The 18,794-nt window shown below is 45.2% G+C and overlaps 1 pseudogene; it reads left to right on the top strand.

Annotated features, from left to right (window-relative positions):
- Positions 1-18,794, top strand: part of LOC117544423 — a 24,694-nt pseudogene extending 5,900 nt beyond the window's left edge.

The following is an 18,794-nucleotide window of genomic DNA, read 5'->3' as shown; positions in this document are numbered from 1 at the left end:
TTCGATATTTTCTTAAAAAAAGGGAAACGGTCTTAAATGTAATTATTGTGCTTTATTTCACACCAGAACCATAACCATAACACAAACGTTTAAACAATGAGAACAATAAATAAAATAAATGACAAGAATTCGTATTAAATACAATTAATACATGTCTTACAGACAGGCCTCGTGGTGTCCGTAGGCTTGCCCTCACTGTCAGAGATATTGCTCAAATACTTCCAAATTTCGCTCCTGGCGTCTTTTTTTGTCAACAAGCCGAGGCGCAGCGGCAGTTGCACTCCCACTTGCAGCCATGCTTCTCGTTTTCTCACATGCTCTGGCAGCTAGCGCGTGCACGAGAGAGGGGAGGCACTTAGAGCGTGCTTGAGAGGGGAGGGACTTAGAGCGTGCTTGAGAGGGGAGGGACTGCAGGTACGGCTGCAGTGCAGGGAGTGGAAGCAGAGCGCTGAACACACACGGCTCTTATTAAAACGGCGCTTTCTCACCGGAGTACTTTTCCCCGTCATTCTTAAAGTACCGATACTAATGAAACGGAGGAATCGTAACGTTTTTAACGGCAGGGTATCGCAGTACCTTTCAAGTATCGGTACACCGTGCAACACTAGTAAGGAGTCAGTGTCTCTCCCCCAAACTCACACATATAAAATTCGATATGAACTGAAGAGCCGCATGAAACTAGGCAAAGAGCCGCATGCGGCTCGAGAGCCGCGGGTTGGCCACCCCTGGTCTATAGCTTACACCTAGCCATTTCGAAAAGAGTGCGCCCTTCCCTCTCAGCTATCCCGTTCTGGTGCGGGGAGTAAGGACAGGACGTCTCGTGTCTGATCTTGTTCCTTCTCAGCAGTGACTGAAACTCTCTATTTGTAAACTCTGTTCTGTTGTCGGACCTCAGGCATTTTACGCTGCCATACGGAGCTACATCTGCAAGGAATTTCTCTGTGGCCTGAAGTGCGTCACTCTTTGCTTTGAGAAAGTAAACAAACACTGCCCCTGTATACACATCTGTGAAAGACTGCATATATTTAAAGCCACCTATGGACTGATTATTTACTGGACCGGCTAGATCTGTGTTAACTAGCTCAAGTGGTGTCTTTACTTTTTCTGTGGGACCTCTGTTCCTTGTTTGAGTGAACTTTCCCTTTATACATTACATTACATTACATTGCATTTAGCTGACGCTTTTATCCAAAGCGACTTACAATAAGTACATTCGACCAGGAAGACACAACCTTGAAGAAAACAGAATCATATAAGTACATCAGGTTTCATAGAGCCAAACATTTCAAGTGCTACTCAACTGGCTTTAGGTAAGCCAGTCCTTTATTAGTATAAAAGTGCTTCGTTAATAGTTCCAACGCTCGAAGTGGAGTCGAAAGAGATGAGTTTTCAGTTTGCGCCGGAAGATGTGCAAGCTATCTGCCGTCCTGATGTCAATGGGGAGCTCATTCCACCATCTTGGAGCCAGGACAGCAAACCCACGTGTTTTCGCCGATGGGAACTTGGGTCCCCCTCGCAGCGAGGGCGCAACGAGTCGTTTGGCTGATGCAGAGCGTAGTGCACGCGCTGGGGTGTACGGTTTAACCATGTCCTGGATGTAGGAAGGGCCAGATCCATTCACAGCATGGTAAGCAAGTACCAGTGTCTTGAAGTGGATTCTAGCAGTTACCGGAAGCCAGTGAAGGGAGCGGAGGAGCGGAGTGGTGTGGGAGAATTTAGGAAGGTTGAAGACCAGACGAGCCGCTGCATTCTGGATGAGCTGCAGAGGTCGGATGGCACATGCAGGTAGACCAGCCAGGAGGGAGTTGCAGTAGTCTAGGCGTGAGATGACGAGAGCCTGGACCAGAACCTGAGTCGCTTTCTGAGTCAGCTGGGGACGTATCTTCCTGATGTTGTAAAGCGTGTATCTGCAGCAACGGGTTGTAGCAGCGATGTTTGCAGTGAAGGACAGGTTGTTATCTAGGGTCACACCCAGATTCCTTGCAGTCTGAGTCGGGGAAACAACTGAGGTGCCGATGTTGATTGTCAGGTCAAGAGTTGGACAATCTTTTCCCGGGAGGAAGAGCAGCTCAGTCTTGTCAAGGTTGAGCTTGAGGTGGTGAGCAGACATCCACTGAGAGATGTCAGCTAGACAAGCAGAGATGCGTGCGACGACCTGGGTTTCTGAGCGGGGGAAAGGACAGAATTAATTGGGTGTCGTCAGCGTAGCAGTGGTAAGAAAAACCATGCGGGCTAATGACTGATCCGAGCGAGTTTGTGTACAGGGAGAAGAGGAGGGGACCAAGAACAGAGCCCTGAGGGACCCCCGTAGTTAATTGACAAGGGTCGGACTCAGACCCTCTCCAAGTCACCCTGTAGGTACGGTTTTTCAGGTATGAGGTGAGGAGGGAAAGTGCAGAGCCTGAAACTCCAAGTTTTTGGAGAGTGCGAAGGAGGATCTGATGATTCACCGTGTCGAATGCAGCAGACAGGTCCAACAGGATGATGACAGAGGAGAGGGATGCAGTTTTGGCAGTGTGCAGTTCCTCCGTGACAGCAATGAGAGCAGTTTCTGTGGAGTGACCTGCCTTGAAACCAGACTGGTGCGGATCCAGAAGGTTGTTCTGATTGAGATAACAGGAGAGTTGTTTAAAGACAGCGCGTTCAAGTGATTTAGACAGGAACGGGAGGAGAGAGACAGGCCTGTAGTTTATAACATCAGACGGGTTGAGAGTGGGTTTCTTTAGGAGAGGGTTTACTCTTGCCTCCTTGAGACTGTTTGGAAAGTGACCAGAAGTTAGAGAAGTGTTGATGAAATGGGTGAGAAATGGTAGAATATCAGGAGCGATAGTCTGAAGGAGGTTTGAAGGGATAGGGTCCAGAGGACAGGTGGTAGGGCGGGCAGAGGTAATGAGGGTAAGAACCTCACTTGGAGAGAGAGGGGAAAAGGAGGTTAGTGTGTTGGTGGAAGGAAGGTCTGGTGACCCAGCGGTGAGTAAAGGTGAGTCAGAAAAAGAAGAGCGAATATCATTAACCTTTTTTTCAAAGTGGGTAACAAAGTCGCTTGACAGAAGTGAGGAGGGGGGAGGAGCTTTTGGAAGGTCCAAGAGGGTGGAGAAGATGGAAAATAGTTTTTTAGGATTGGAATAGGAAGATTGGATCTTATCTTGAAAGAAAGTGCTTTTTGCCTGAGAGATCGAAGCAGAGAAAGAGGAGAGGAGAGCTTGATAGGTTAGGAGGTCGTCACGGTGTTTGGATTTCCACCATTTCCGCTCTGCTGCCCTAAGGACGGTTCCATTAGCACGCAGTGCATCATTTAGCCAGGGAGCCGGAGGGGACTGACGAGCCTGCCGAGATGTCAGAGGACAGAGCGAGTCCAGAGTGGATGAGAGAGTAGAGAGGAGAGTTTCTGCAGCAGTTTGGAGGTAGTAGTTGGTACGAATCAGAGGAAGGGAGGGCTGAGAGCACCGACGAGGCAAAGGTAGAGGGGGAGAGGGAGCGAAGGTTACGGCGGACAAGTGTAGGATGGGAAGAGATTAGTTTGTTAACACACATCACATTCTTTGTTGGGTCTATGCTTTTCACCGTTAATGTGCATGCCTACTGTTACCACCTGCAGCTTCAGTATATCCTCGTAATTACAATGACCCATGATCTCATGCCATGTCTGAATATCATGACTGACATTACACACATCATTTTCATTACATTCTGTTTGTAGATAATACATTCTCTTGTACACCTCAATGTTAAATCTCGTACCGTCAGGCTCCACAAGAACATCGTTACCTTCATTGAAGAACACCTTGTCACCATTTGCAGTAGCAGATTTTACAGAAAATATATCTTGGGGGAACGAGGGTATGTAGAGGGCGTTATTCAACGTCACTGTACACAGACATATTAATACTTACACTTAACAATATGTATATGGTGAAAAGGGTGGGGCCGATAAATCCAAATCTTTAAAGTAACTAAAGGTATTCAATAAATGTAGTGGAGTAAAAGTACACCATATACCTCTGAACTGTAGTGGCGTTACTGGGTTTCAACCAGGGTTCAACTTGATTTTGGGGGGGGGGGGGGGGGGGGGGGGGGGTGCGCCATTGTTTATGGGTGCTGTACGCAATATAGGCGTAGTTATGTTAGTATAAGATAATAAGATGTACTTTGTTGATCCAAAATCGGGAAATTGTGATGTTATGAAATTTAAAAATATATATATTTTAAATTTCCAACTTTTTTTTCTTTTTTTCTCTCCCCAATTTCCGGCGCCCCCGATGGGTTGATGCGCCCTTAGCATTCTATACTGCCTATGCCAAGGGCCGGCCCTGAGAACGATATTACCCCTCCTGTACCTGGGCCCGGTGACACGATGGAATTAAGAGAGCTCAGACCAGCCGCGGCGTTATGTATATGAATATATATATATATATATATGAAAATATCGTTTCCAAAATGTTTGATTAAAATTAACAATTAAATAATAAAATAAGAGCAAACATGTGTTTTCCTTTCAAAAAATAATAAAATTAAAAGCAACATTAATTAACGTAATCAGGCCGAACTCATAGTCGAAGTGCGGGAGCAAACACATCGTAGAATCGAATGTCTCGCGGCCGCGCGCAGACAAAGGAGGACAGTGGACTGGACAGACACAAAAAATATACCGCGCTCACTTAGTGAATATCACCTATATAGAGGTCGGAACATGTCATAAGTATAAATAAATAAAAGCATAAATAAATGTAGGAATAAAAACATGAATAAATAGTCTAGTGTTTTCAGATAAATTCCGAGTGTGTGCTGTGGCTCAGCTGGAAAGCAGTTGACTTTTAACCGCAGGGTTCCTGGTTCAATGACTGGTCAATAAGTCTTTTTTTGTGTTTATAAAAGCTACAGCTAAATGAGATAATGTAGTTAATAAATGTATTCTTTGATATGGTTTAGCTTTTCTCAGGCTACAACATTGTTAAATTTACGAATATTATTAAGGAATACAAATCCCTCTTTGCAATGTTTACCAGCCTCCTTAGGCTTTTCAATCACAATCATTAAACTGGAATAAATACAATATTGTTAACATGAAAATATGATTTAATGTTCGTTGTTTATAAAACTTCTACCGAGGCCGGCGTACTTCGTTGCGGGAAATGTCGTGGCTGCAAATGTGTAGACTCCGCGGTCTTAAAATCCCAACAATGCTTTGCGCACCTCTTGTGAAACGTCATTAGGCTCTGTGCACAAGATGGCGTCTATCAACTTCCGGTGGCTGAGTGTGCGGCTGAGTACATCCGGTTTGAGTACAGAGTTTTGACAGCTTGTTATGTCACACCGAGAGCAAGAATGAGCGGATTTCGGGGTAAAGAAAAGCGATTGGCCTTCCAGCGTGTAAGAAAGTCGGCACTACATTGCTGTGTGCCCCTTTGTACAAATTATGAGGGGCCGTACAGGCCGTAATTCATACTGGTCCTCTCAAGCACATACATTCTTCTTTTACATACATAGATTGTCACTCTTACATACATACATTCTCCTTTTACATACATATATGTTCACTCTTAAATACATACATTCTCCTTTTACATACATATATTTTCATTCTTACATACATACATTCTCCTTTTACATACATACATTTTCACTCTTACATACATACATTCTCCTTTTACATACATATATTTTCACTCTTAAATACATACATTCTCCTTTTACATACATATATTTTATAATATATGCATGTCTGAAGAGAATATATGTATGCAAGAGAAGAATGTATGTATGTGTGAAGACAATATATGTATGCAAGTGAAGAATGTATGTATGTGTGAAGACAATATATGTATGTGAGAGAAGAATGTATGTATGTGTGAGAGAAAGTATAGTGGAAACGGAAGGAGTATGGTTGAAACGGAAGGCAGGTCATTCTTGCGCTGTGATTGGCTGATAAGGTCGAGCGGGGCGGGCTCATGTTCAGAACTTCTGATTCAAATCAACATGATGGAGGGAGAGGGTTAGGGTTAGATGACTCCGTGTATCTACGGACCACTTGTTTTTCTTTATTAAACAAGTAAACGGAAGAGTGTCTGCGAGGCGTTTTTGCTTTTTACCTTACTAAATGGTCTAATGGTCATTGTAGCGAGGGGGGGGGGGGGGGGGGGCGCGATACTCGCGGAAGTGATTTCAAAACAAAAGCACTCGTTTGCTTGGAACGTTGAACATAATTATAAACAAGGGAAAACAAGGTGAATTTAGCGATCACAACGAAAACGGCCAAGACACACATTGAGCCCAGAAAATGAATGTTATTAAGGCTGTAAATATAGTAAGCATGTGTCTAAAATGGACAACATTGTTAGGAGATTTAAACTATACAGCGATTCTGCACTGCGGTCACTCAGCCATCTCTCGCGTTTGTCTTTTCAGATCAGCTGCTCTTCATATTTTACAAATATTTTTTACTGAAAGTTCTTAATAAAACTGACACTGTTGGACTCGAGGGCAGAAGAATAAATGGACAACATTGTTAGGAGATTTAAACTATACAGAGAGCCGTTTTTTTCAAATCAGTAGCTCTTCATTTTCTTTTTACAAATATATTTTACCACAAGTTCTTCATAAAACTGACACTGTTGGACTCGGTACTAGTTTGACTGCTACTAACAATACATTGAAGTACTTTTACTGTGTACTTTGTGAGAAATACTCTGTCAAAGTCCCCTCCATATAGCACATAATCTAATGCATCAGTCCGTCCCAGGCGGGAGTTTATAAACCAAAGAGTAACTGCCCTTACGGCACGCTCTGATAAGTAAAGCGAACGCACCCGCAAGGACACCCGGCCAGGGATGTGACAGTTTCAGGGGTTGACAAAAATGTTCCTTAAAACCCCTAATGCTTGCTGCAATCTACGCGATTCATCTCCCTCCATCATGTTGATTTGAAATCAGAAGTTCTGAACATGAGCCCGCCCCGCTCGACCTTCTGAGCCAATCACAGCGCAAGAATGACCTGCCTTCCGTTTCAATCATACTCCTTCCGTTTCCACTATACTTTCTCTCTCACATACATACATTCTTCTCTCACATACATATATTGTCTTCACACATACATACATTCTTCACTTGCATACATATATTGTCTTCACACATACATACATTCTTCTCTTGCATACATATATTCTCTTCAGACATGCATATTATAAAATATATGTATGTAAGAGGAGAATGTATGTATGTAAGAGTGAAAATATATGTATGTAAAAGGAGAATGTATGTATGTAACAGTGAAAATATATGTATGTAAAAGGAGAATGTATGTATGTAACAGTGAAAATATATGTATGTAAAAGGAGAATGTATGTGCGTGAGAGGACCAGTATGAATTATGGCCTGTACGGCCCCTCATAACAAATTCGTCCCGTTATCAGAATACCTTTATTAGTCCCACAGAGGGGAAATTTGCAGCGTTGAAGCAGGAAAGAGCCACAGACAGCTAGCTTAGTGTTGCATATCTTACATGCGTTAAAAAGTACTAAGTTATAATATAATAAACAATATGCTAAAAAAAGTAGCCTACTAAGTTATAATATAATAAACAATATGCTAAAAAAAAGATAAAAAGTTACATAATTTTCAAAAATACAGATAAAAAACAAATCAAACCTACAAATCAAATCCTGTAGCAGTTCTTAGGATTTAGCAGCCCGGTATATATATTACAGTTATTAAAGATGGCATATGTATATAAAGTATATATTGCACATAAAGCACATATTGCACATAGTTTGACGGTATTTAACGGCAGCAAGTTACACAATGTTATAATCGGGAGATAAGTTTCCATTCATTTCGGCAAGCCTGGGCAACAACGATTAAAAGATTTCTTGCTCCCAAACCAATTGTGTATTTTATTACAAAAAGCAGTTACTATGTTTAGGTACTAATGAATTATATCCTCAAAACAAACGCACACATAAATAACAAAGGAAAATATATAATTTAATAAATCCACAATATGATAACATTTTACAGATTAATTTAATAAACTTTTACAAAACATAGGTTGATGTTATATCGGGGGGAAAAATACATATTTAAACATTTCAATTAGTCTCTGCATATTTAAGTAATGCTAGTTTATATAACAGATGAACAGATGTACAATATCCAGAAAGTAGATGCAAAAAAAATATATAATGTGTGCATTTCCAACATATCCTCTGAAAGAGTGTTAGTCGTTAAGTTGAGTAGCCATTCGTTTTTTTTTTTTCGTGGTGCGATGTCTGCTGAGAAGTCCTTGTATCCCTCACTGACTTTGAGGACATCTGGGTCTGGCAGCTCCCCCCCGCATGGCCTTGTAACGTGTACTCCTTTGAACATGTTTATATGATAATTAGGACTTTAAGAACAATTTTACACTCAGACAACAATCACAAAGTTGCAGCAGGCTACATACAATTACTTAGGACAATATATATTACCTTACACCGTCAGCAACTGTAAACTGCTTTGGCTTAGTGGAAGTGAACACCATGTCACTCACTCTGCCTGGTTTCACACCCTATTAATTACACAAATGAATTGTCAAGTTAATTGAAAAGGTTGTTGATGCAATATACTAAATCAGCTCTTGGCACAAAGGAAATACTCATTAAACCGTGGATTGGTTGTGAACACATACTGTACTTACCATGGTTCTTGGCTTGTGCCATCGCTGCTCTGTTTCAGTGCAGCTGAGGACAGGGGGGACGGCAGCCAGGTTGAGTGTGGAGTAGTGAGCGGTCTGGAACAGCAGTGCAACATTGTGGTTGCAGAGTGCTGTTCCAGCTACACAGGAACACTTTGGTGAACAGTTCTTAAAACAAAATGTCAGTCATTTTACATTTAGGACACTGCTTCAATACAACACAGAAAGCTGAGAGCAGGCTGATCAGGCAAGTAATAGGTGTGGGAAAAGGCTAAACCATGTCAGGTTGTCAGTCACATCACCTACACAGAGGTTCTGCTGTCTGGAATACTGTAATTTAAGGACATTCAAACAGATACGATTGTATAGCCTGTCTCAGCTCTCTCAATGTATTATCTTATATTATAAACTACATAAAATAGTGTTAGTAGAACGTTGAACAGCTTTACAAAAACCAGCACTTACCTAACACTGGCCAATACAAATAATTGGACCCCTACATGGATTATACTAACCATTCAGTAAAGAACAGCAGCCGTCACAACCAGTTTCTGGGGTTTCCATGAAAGCAGAGACGGTTTTGAACCTCTCATTAAGAATCTTTGATGAAAGCTAAGTTTGGGTTTTAGCTAATGTATTTATAAGTTTACACGAGAGGGTTACAAAACGAAATAAATCTGTAGCGCCTTCATGCTACACACACATAGCTAGCTACCAGTTGATGTGAGCAAATGTATTGTCACTATGTAATCTGTTGCAACACGTCAGCTAGCTGGGCTTATTTGGATCCTAAATCACAGGTTACCTACTCTAGCTACATCAAAACCCCAGAACATGAACCTGATTGAGGCTTTGAACCGATTAACACTTTTTATTTTCCTCCCTGCTCTGAGATCGTGAGGCTTTTCATGCTTTCTCATGGACCTGTAACAGCTAGCCCTGATGCTCACTTTCCCTGAAGGTAGATATTTGTTTGAAACTGTGGGGAATTGGATATCATTCATGTTATCCCAAAAAACGTAATAGTACATCATTAAAACGTTTTTGAAACTTTTTTTTTTTTCTCTTTTGCTCCTCGGGGCTGAGCCTGCCGCTTGTACCAGCCGATGTACATTACTGATGTTAACCTTCGGTAGGTCTTGGAGACATCGAGTGTAAAATAGTGCCTATATAATATCTATACGCTATCTATCGCTCTTCCCTCTACCGCTCTACTGTAGACCGGAAGTTTACAACCGCACACCCAGCCGCCGGAAGTTGAGACGCCATCTTGTGCAACTAGCCCATAGGATAGAAGAATTCAAAAGTACTTCCGACCGCACTACACTGTCGACGTATTTATGTTGCGCCAGCGAACCTCATAAATGTGCTTCTGCTTTGGGGAAACTACATTTTTTTATACAGCGCACTACATGGATGCATAATAAGAACAGCGGACTTCGGGTAATTTCACTCCGTTAGGAAGGTTCCTAAGGTAAACTGACAACGGACAATCGACCAGGGTAGCGGTCGAATAGTCCGTTTTGCATAGGAACCTTAGTTAGTTATAAGATGTGGTTCAATAAGCAGCGTAACTTACATGATCTGCGTTTGGTTATTTTTGTGAATGGTTATGTTTGGTTAGTGCATGGAATTGTGGGACAGCATAATCTCCTCTCCTTTCCTAAAGGATGGTGTATCCTAAAGGAGATAATAAAGGAAGCATTGAGGCTCCTTCCCTATCATATAAAGAACTCTCTTATCATAGCTGCAGCTTAGAGACTTCCGGGTCAATTCCTCAGCTAGAAAACTTCCTGAGAGGAAAAGAAGGTTTGCAGAGCATGTGTGAAAAGAGCTTTCGTATTGATGTGATCAATGTGTTCCTTGTGTTTCCTATTATTGACTGCTCAGGTCTGGACCAGAATCACGGCGGGGAGTATGCTGCGTTCGCGGCCCTTATTGAGAGGTTTGTTAAAGTGCTCAGAGACTGTCAGATCACGCCCTACATAGTGTTGGACGGTGGACCGGACATCTCAGAAAAGAAGAATGAAACCGTGAAGAAAAGAGCAGTAGATCTTAACAAACAAGGCGCATCGAGCGGGCGCAGGGCGGCCAGAGCAAGAACATCCTGCCGACGCTGGTGGAAGCTGGTGTTCCGACAGACACTGAGGCGGCTGGACGTCCAGGTGGCTCAGTGCTATGGAGAGGCGGACCCGGAGATCGCCGCCCTGGCCCGGGGAGTGGCAGTGGCCGGTTGCTTTCCGGAGACAGCGGACTTCTACATCTACGACCTTTCCGGAGGGGGTGCTGCCCCTCTCATACTTCCAGTGGGAGGCGGTTGAGCGGAGGGGCTCCAACAGATACATCCCCTGCAAGAGCTACAACTCCTCCAGCTTCTGCATCTTCTTTAAAATCCAGTGCCTGCTCCTGCCCGCCTTCGCCGCCCCTGGCCGGGAACGACTACGTGAATCTACACCGGTGCAGGTGCGCGTCAGCTGGAATCAGTTCGCCCCGGCAGGTGGCGAGAACACGGGCCACCTGGAGGGGCTGTTGTGCTGGCTGCAGAACTTCCAGAATCCTCAGGAGGCCTTCGAGGCGGCGCTGGAGCTGATGGGAGAACTGAGCGCCAACAAAAAGGCAGAGGTGATGAGGGGCTTTGAATCTGGGGATGGAGGAGTACCAACTTCCTCCCAGCGCCCTCAAGAAGTTCTTCATCCATGGCATAGCACCTCCATTCTCCACAGAAGTAATGATAATATATAACGTTTAACTTTCATCCAAAGAGACTCAATATTCACCTCCATTCTTCACCTGATATAGGTCGCTTCCACATTTTGTGTGCCTTATTTTGTGTTCCAACTTCCGTTCAAGAGCTATTATTATCAGCAGTATAGACCGTTTCTTGCCAAATAAACAGTTTTTCCAAATAATGCATATTTGGGGATTACTGCGCTGTTTGGACCTGGGAGGAGCTGTTGGGCAGTATACAAAGTCATTAAAACTAGCTGCACCTTTACCAGCTTTGACAACACTTTCATGCATCAAAAATTATAAAACATATCATATACATTATTCTGAAATGGACCAATCTACACAATGATTACTTTTGCTACTTTAACTATATTTTGATGATCATACTTTCCTACTTTTACTTCAGTAACATTTTGAATGCAGGACTTTTACTGTAACAGAGTATTTCTACACTCTGTTACTTCTACTTTTACTCAAGTACAAGATCTGAGTTCTACTTTTACCCAATTACAGGATCTTAATACTTCTACTTTTACCCAAGTACAGGATCTGAGTACTTCTACTTTTACTCAAGTACAAGATCTGAGTACTTCTACTTTTACCCAAGTACGAGATCTGATGTTGTGATGTGAGTCCTTCTCCTCTAACAAGTATCCTCACTTTGTCCTCCTGGAGGTGGCTAGTGTCCCGGACTGGTCCCGACTGCCTCTGATTCAGGCCTGGCTATCGCCGGTCATCCTGGATGTGCTGCTGCTGCAGAGGATGAGCTTCAGCGTCTTAGTGGAGCTTGCCGCCGCCACCCAGCGCTCACCTTACCGCCAGGCCGCTGCGGCAGGTGATGTACGGGCTGCTGCTGGGCGAGGGCAGGGAGGTGATGGAGCGAGATAGGGAGGGGCTGCAGCTGAGGCTCATCCCCGTGAAGACCACCTCCACAGGAAGCTCTCTGCAACTCTCACTACAAACACTGGATAAGGTGGGTTCGTGCATCTTTACATTTGGTATTTATGTCTTTATACTGTGGTGGAGTGATCTCTTATTTCTGTGTTGGACCCTGAAGGCAGCATCTCCCTGGTCCAATGGGATACCTCCATGTGATTTTGGATTATGACATAAAATAATGTCTGTAACAAACGTTTATAATACTTACACGTTTAGTTCAGTAGGATAATCTCCACATGCTAACACCACTTTAAGATTTCTGAAGTAAAAAGCTAATGTTGGGCTATAAAGGAAGTAAAGCACGGTCACATGACTTCACGTCACCACCGCTAAGCTAAAGGCAGCTAATGTTGGCCATGATGACGTTTGAGTCGTGTCATTTAGACACTTGTTAGCAAGTTAATGTTTTTCAATGGGGACATCTCCTCATCCTCATACTCCTCCTCCTCCTCCTCAGCCTCCTCCTCCTCATACCTCCTCCTACTCCTCCTCCTCCTCATCCCTCCTCCTCCTCCTCCTCCTCTCCTCCCCCAGGCAGAGGCCTCTCTACGTCTGCAGGTTCTCCTTGAGGCCCTGGGGGTCCCTGAGGCCTCCCTGGCCTCCGTGCCTCCCCCCCTGCGCCTCCCTGTGTGCGTCACCTGCTTCTGGCTGCAGAGAGCCCAGCCTCCTGCAGACGAGGAGGTGCTGAAGGCTCTGCTGCTCGGGTTTAGCTCCGGTGACGCCTTCAGGGGAGGTAAAACACACACACTCATTAAAAGATGAAAGCAGTGCTGCGTCACTTCCTGTCATTATTACCGCCACGCCCAATTTCCAGTGAAACCGTTCTCTTGATAATCCATCCATCCATCCATCTTCTCCCGCTTATCCGTAGTCGGGTCGCGGGGGTAGCAGTTCCAGCAGAGAGCCCCAAACTTTCTTTTCCCTGGCGACATCAACCAGCTCTGACTGGGGGATCCCAAGGCGCTCCCAGGCCAGCGAAGAGATATAATCCCTCCACCTGGTCCTAGGTCTACCCCTTGGTCTCTTCCCAGCTGGACGTGCCTGGAACACCTCCCTAGGGAGGCGCCCAGGTGGCATCCTAACTAGGTGCCCGAACCACCTCAACTGGCTCCTTTCGACGCGAAGGAGGAGCGGCTCAACTCCGAGTCCCTCCCTGATGACCGAACTTCTCACCTTATCCCTAAGGGAGACACCAGCCACCCTGCGGAGAAAACCCATCTCGGCCGCTTGTATCCGCGATCTCGTTCTTTCGGTCATGACCCATCCTTCATGACCATAGGTGAGGGTAGGAACGAAAATGGCCCGGAAGACCGAGAGCTTTGCCTTCTGGCTCAGCTCCCTTTTCGTCACAACGGTGCGGTAAAGCGACTGCAGTACCGCTCCCGCTGCTCCGATTCTCCGGCCCATCTCACGCTCCATTGTTCCCTCACTCGAGAACAAGACCCCGAGATACTTGAACTCCTTCACTTGGGGTAAGGACTCATTCCCTACCTGGAGTGGACAGTCCATCGGTTTCCTGCTGAGAACCATGGCCTCAGATTTGGAGGTGCTGATCCTCATCCCAGCCGCTTCACACTCGGTTGCGAACCGATCCAGTGAGTGCTGAAGGTCGCAGACCGATGAAGCCATTAGAACCACGTCATCTGCAAAAAGCAGTGGTGCAATCCTTAGTCCACCGAACTGCAGACCCCCTCCCCCATGACTACGCCTCGAAATCCGATCCATGTATATTACAAACAGGATTGGTGACAAAGCGCAGCCCTGGCGGAGGCCAACCCTCACCGGAAATGGGTCCGACTTACTGCCGAGGACCCGGACACAGCTCTCGCTTTGGGAGTACAGAGATTGGATGGCCCTGAGTAGAGACCCCCTCACCCCATACTCCCGCAGCACCTCCCACAGTAACTCCCTGGGAACTCGGTCATACGCCTTCTCCAAGTCTACAAAACACATGTAGACCGGATAAGCGTACTCCCAGGCCCCCTCCAGGATCCTTGCGAGAGTAAAAAGCTGATCCGTCGTTCCACGACCAGGACGGAATCCGCATTGTTCCTCCTCAATCTGAGGTTCGACAATCGGCCTGACCCTCCTTTCGAGTACCTTAGAGTAAACTTTCCCGGGGAGGCTGAGTAGTGTGATGCCTCTGTAATTGGCACACACCCTCTGATCCCCCTTTTTAAATAGGGGAACCACCACCCCGGTCTGCCACTCCTTCGGTACTGTTTCCGACTTCCACGCAACGTTGATGAGACGTGTCAACCATGACAGTCCCTCAACACCCAGAGCCTTCAGCATTTCCGGGCGGATCTCATCCACCCCCGGGGCTTTGCCACTGTGGAGTTGTTTGACGACCTCAGTGACCTCCCCCCGGGAGATTGGTGTTGATCCCCCGTCATACTCCAGCTCTGCCTCTAACATAGAGGGCGGAGTTGTCGGGTTCAGGAGTTCCTCAAAGTGTTCCTTCCAACGCCCTAACACTCCATCAGTTGAGGTCAACAACGTCCCATCCTTACTGTACACAGCTTGGATGGTTCCCTGCTTCCCCCTCCTGAGGTGTCGGACAGTTTTCCAGAACAACTTTGGTGCCGCCCGAAAGTCCTTCTTGATAATTGAAATGTAATTCTGTAAATTAAATAAAGCTGTGAATTGAGTGTGTAGGATGAAATAATACAATGTTTCCCTCAGAGATGTAGTTGAGTGGAACCAACAAATAAAGCATCAAAAGTACCTCAAAATTGTACCTGAATAAATGTACTCAGGTATATCAAATGTCAGTCAATGAAAACAAATAGGAATACAGCCTGTGACTCAGGTGTGTGTGTGTGTGTGTGTGTGTGTGTGTGTGTGTGTGTGTGTGTGTGTGTGTGTGTGTGTGTGTTTCAGCGCTGCCCCCCCCCAGACAGAAGCTGGACATGCAGGTGTCTCACTCTCTGAACCAGTGGCAGTCCTGCCTGAAGTCCAGCCTACAGCTCAACCAGCTGCTGGGCCGACCGCTACCTGAGCCCCCCCCTCTCCAGGTGAGACTTTCCTATGTTCCAGTAGTAAACAAAGGAGTCCAATGGAGGCGTTTAGCCTTTGTAGACCATTTACATTACATTGCATTTAGCTGACGCTTTTATCCAAAGCGACTTACAATAAGTACATTCGACCAGGAAGACACAACCTTGAAGAAAACAGAATCATATAAGTACATCAGGTTTCATAGAGCCAAAACATTTCAAGTGCTACTCAACTGGCTTTAGATAAGCCAGTCCTTTATTAGTATATAAGTGCTTTGTTAATAGTTCTATCGCTCGAAGTGGAGTCGAAAGAGATGAGTTTTCAGTCTGCGCCTGAAGATGTGCAAGCTATCTGCTGTCCTGATGTCAATGGGGAGCTCATTCCACCATCTTGGAGCCAGGATAGCAAACCCACGTGTTTTTGCTGATGGGAACTTGGGTCCCCCTCGCAGCGAGGGCGCAGTGAGTCGTTTGGCTGATGCAGAGCGTAGTGCACGCGCTGGGGTGTACGGTTTAACCATGTCCTGGATGTACGAAGGGCCAGATCCATTCGCAGCATGGTAAGCAAGTACCAGTGTCTTGAAGTGGATTCTAGCAGTTACCGGAAGCCAGTGAAGGGAGCGGAGGAGCGGAGTGGTGTGGGAGAATTTAGGAAGGTTGAAGACCAGACGAGCCGCTGCATTCTGGATGAGCTGCAGAGGTCGGATGGCACATGCAGGTAGACCAGCCAGGAGGGAGTTGCAGTAGTCTAGGCGTGAGATGACGAGAGCCTGGACCAGAACCTGCGTCGCTTTCTGTGTCAGCTGGGGACGTATCTTCCTGATGTTGTAAAGCGTGTATCTGCAGCAACGGGTTGTAGCAGCTATGTTTGCAGTGAAGGACAGGTTGTTATCTAGGATCACACCCAGATTCCTTGCAGTCTGAGTCGGGGAAACAATAGAGGTGCCGATGTTGATTGTTAGGTCAAGAGTTGGACAATCTTTTCCCGGAAGGAAGAGCAGCTCAGTCTTGTCAAGGTTGAGCTTGAGGTGATGAGCAGACATCCACTGAGAGATGTCAGCTAGACAAGCAGAGATACGTGCGACGACCTGGGTCTCTGAGCGGGGAAAGGACAGAATTAATTGGGTGTCGTCAGCGTAGCAGTGGTATGAAAAACCATGCGGGCTAATGACTGATCCGAGTGAGTTTGTGTACAGGGAGAAGAGGAGGGGACCAAGAACAGAGCCCTGAGGGACCCCCGTAGTTAATTGACAAGGGTCGGACTCAGACCCTCTCCAAGTCACCCTGTAGGTACGGTCTTTCAGATATGAGGTGAGGAGGGAAAGTGCAGAGCCTGAAACTCTAAGTTTTTGGAGAGTGCGAAGGAGGATCTGATGATTCACCGTGTCGAATGCAGCAGACAGGTCCAACAGGATGATGACAGAGGAGAGGGATGCAGTTTTGGCAGTGTGCAGTTCCTCCGTGACAGCAATGAGCGCAGTTTCTGTGGAGTGACCTGCCTTGAAACCAGACTGGTGTGGATCCAGAAGGTTATTCTGATGGAGATAACAGGAGAGTTGTTTAAAGACAGCGCGTTCAAGTGATTTAGACAGGAACGGGAGGAGAGAGACAGGCCTGTAGTTTATAACATCAGACGGGTTGAGAGTAGGTTTCTTTAGGAGAGGGTTTACTCTTGCCTCCTTGAGACTGTTTGGAAAGTGACCAGAAGTTAGAGAAGTGTTGATGAAATGGGTGAGAAACGGTAGAATATCAGGAGCGATAGTCTGAAGGAGGTTTGAAGGGATAGGGTCCAGAGGACAGGTGGTAGGGCGGGCAGAGGTAATGAGGGTAAGAACCTCACTTGGAGAGAGAGGGGAAAAGATCTCCTCTCCTGGCACACCTAATGTTCTAGTTGCATCCAAACAATCTTTGCAATGAAATAAAAATATTAAGTTGACCTCCACCCATCCCTCAGGTTGTTTGAGGGGACATTGGTTCACCAGCTGGTGCACAGGATGAGGTACTGGGGAGAGGACCCCTGCAGTGTGAGGCTGTTCCACACCATTCAGACCGTGGTGCACCAGATCCCCCCTCAGGAGAGCCACAGGATGGGGGAGGATTTGCAGAGGCAGCCTCTGGACGACCTGACCTCCACCCTGCAGCAGCTCTTCCCCCTGGAGGAAGAGGAGGAGGAGGCCAGCAGCTCGGGGTGGGTGCAGGAGTATCTGCGCCTCAGCGAGCTGCTGTCAGTGAAAACTCGTTTCAGAGCGAAACACAGGAAGAACCGGAGCAAGAACCCGGAGCTGGCCCGCAAAGAGGAGCGCTGCAGCCGGGACCTGCTCTGAGCTCAAGGGAGGAAAACAAGCCGGGTTCATCAGACTCTCGTTAACGTCCCTCACATCAGTCTGATACATAATATTTACGTTACTCTGAAACAAGAAGCACTTTCTTTTTTAAATCTGAACACATTTGAATGCCAACACCTTTTTGCACATTTCTTTCTTCGTCTCTTTATGCCCTCAAGATATATTTTTAAATTAAGGGTGATGGGCATCAGCACTTGTTTTTTCTTATTTTGCCCTTATTCAAATGTGATGCACTGTTCGATTGTTATTGAAAACACAAGAGTTTTAATAAGTGGAATTCACTGTAAACATGTTATTTTAAAAAACGTGGTAATTGTGTTTCTTTAGTCTCATGAATGTTAACGCTTTGTTCCTCACGTACGTTCTTAGTGACTGTTTGTTGGAGACATTTTTGTGCATTTGTTTACTTTTATTACATTACATGTCACTTGTTAGACGCTTTTATCCAAAGCTACTTACATACTCAATACTGTGGACAAACCCCACAGGAGCAATTTGGGGTGAAGTGTCTTGCCCAGGGACACAACGACATGCTGACTGCAGTGGGGGTTCGAACCTGTGCTCCCCTGATCCGAACACCAACACACTAATCCACTGCGCCACATGCCTCCCTTGTACTTGTCTTTATAACTAAAATTCTTCTTTTATTCTTTCTCTTCTACTTATTTTGTATTGTTATCAATTGACTATATATTTGTTTTACTTTTACCAATTGTTTGATCTATTTTTGTAATATTAATGCACTTATTGTAAGTCGCTTTGGATAAAAGCATCAGCTAAATGCAATGTAATGTTATTGTCTATTTGCCTTTGTTTAAATGTGTGACATATTTAGTTTAATTTAAAGGCTTTTAAGTAATACATCCATCAGTCAACCGTTAAGTCACAGACTGTTTTTATGCGTATTTCCTTTTGTTTGTTTAATTATAGCAGCATGTTTTATTTACTATTTAAAATGTTGTAATATTTCATAAGACTCACATTTTAACTGCAAAGAAAACAATTGTCATATCAAAAGGAAAATGAATGTAAATCTCTATTTTTCCAAAAGATTCGCTTGTCTTGTGCTTTTATGCTCACTCAATTAGGTAATAAAGGAGGATATGAATAAGGA

This window comes from Gymnodraco acuticeps, unplaced genomic scaffold, assembly GCF_902827175.1.
Source record: "Gymnodraco acuticeps unplaced genomic scaffold, fGymAcu1.1, whole genome shotgun sequence".
Classification (NCBI taxonomy): Eukaryota; Metazoa; Chordata; class Actinopteri; order Perciformes; family Bathydraconidae; genus Gymnodraco; species Gymnodraco acuticeps.
Note: the sequence above shows the minus strand (reverse complement) of the source record. Positions and strands in the feature narration are given on the sequence as shown.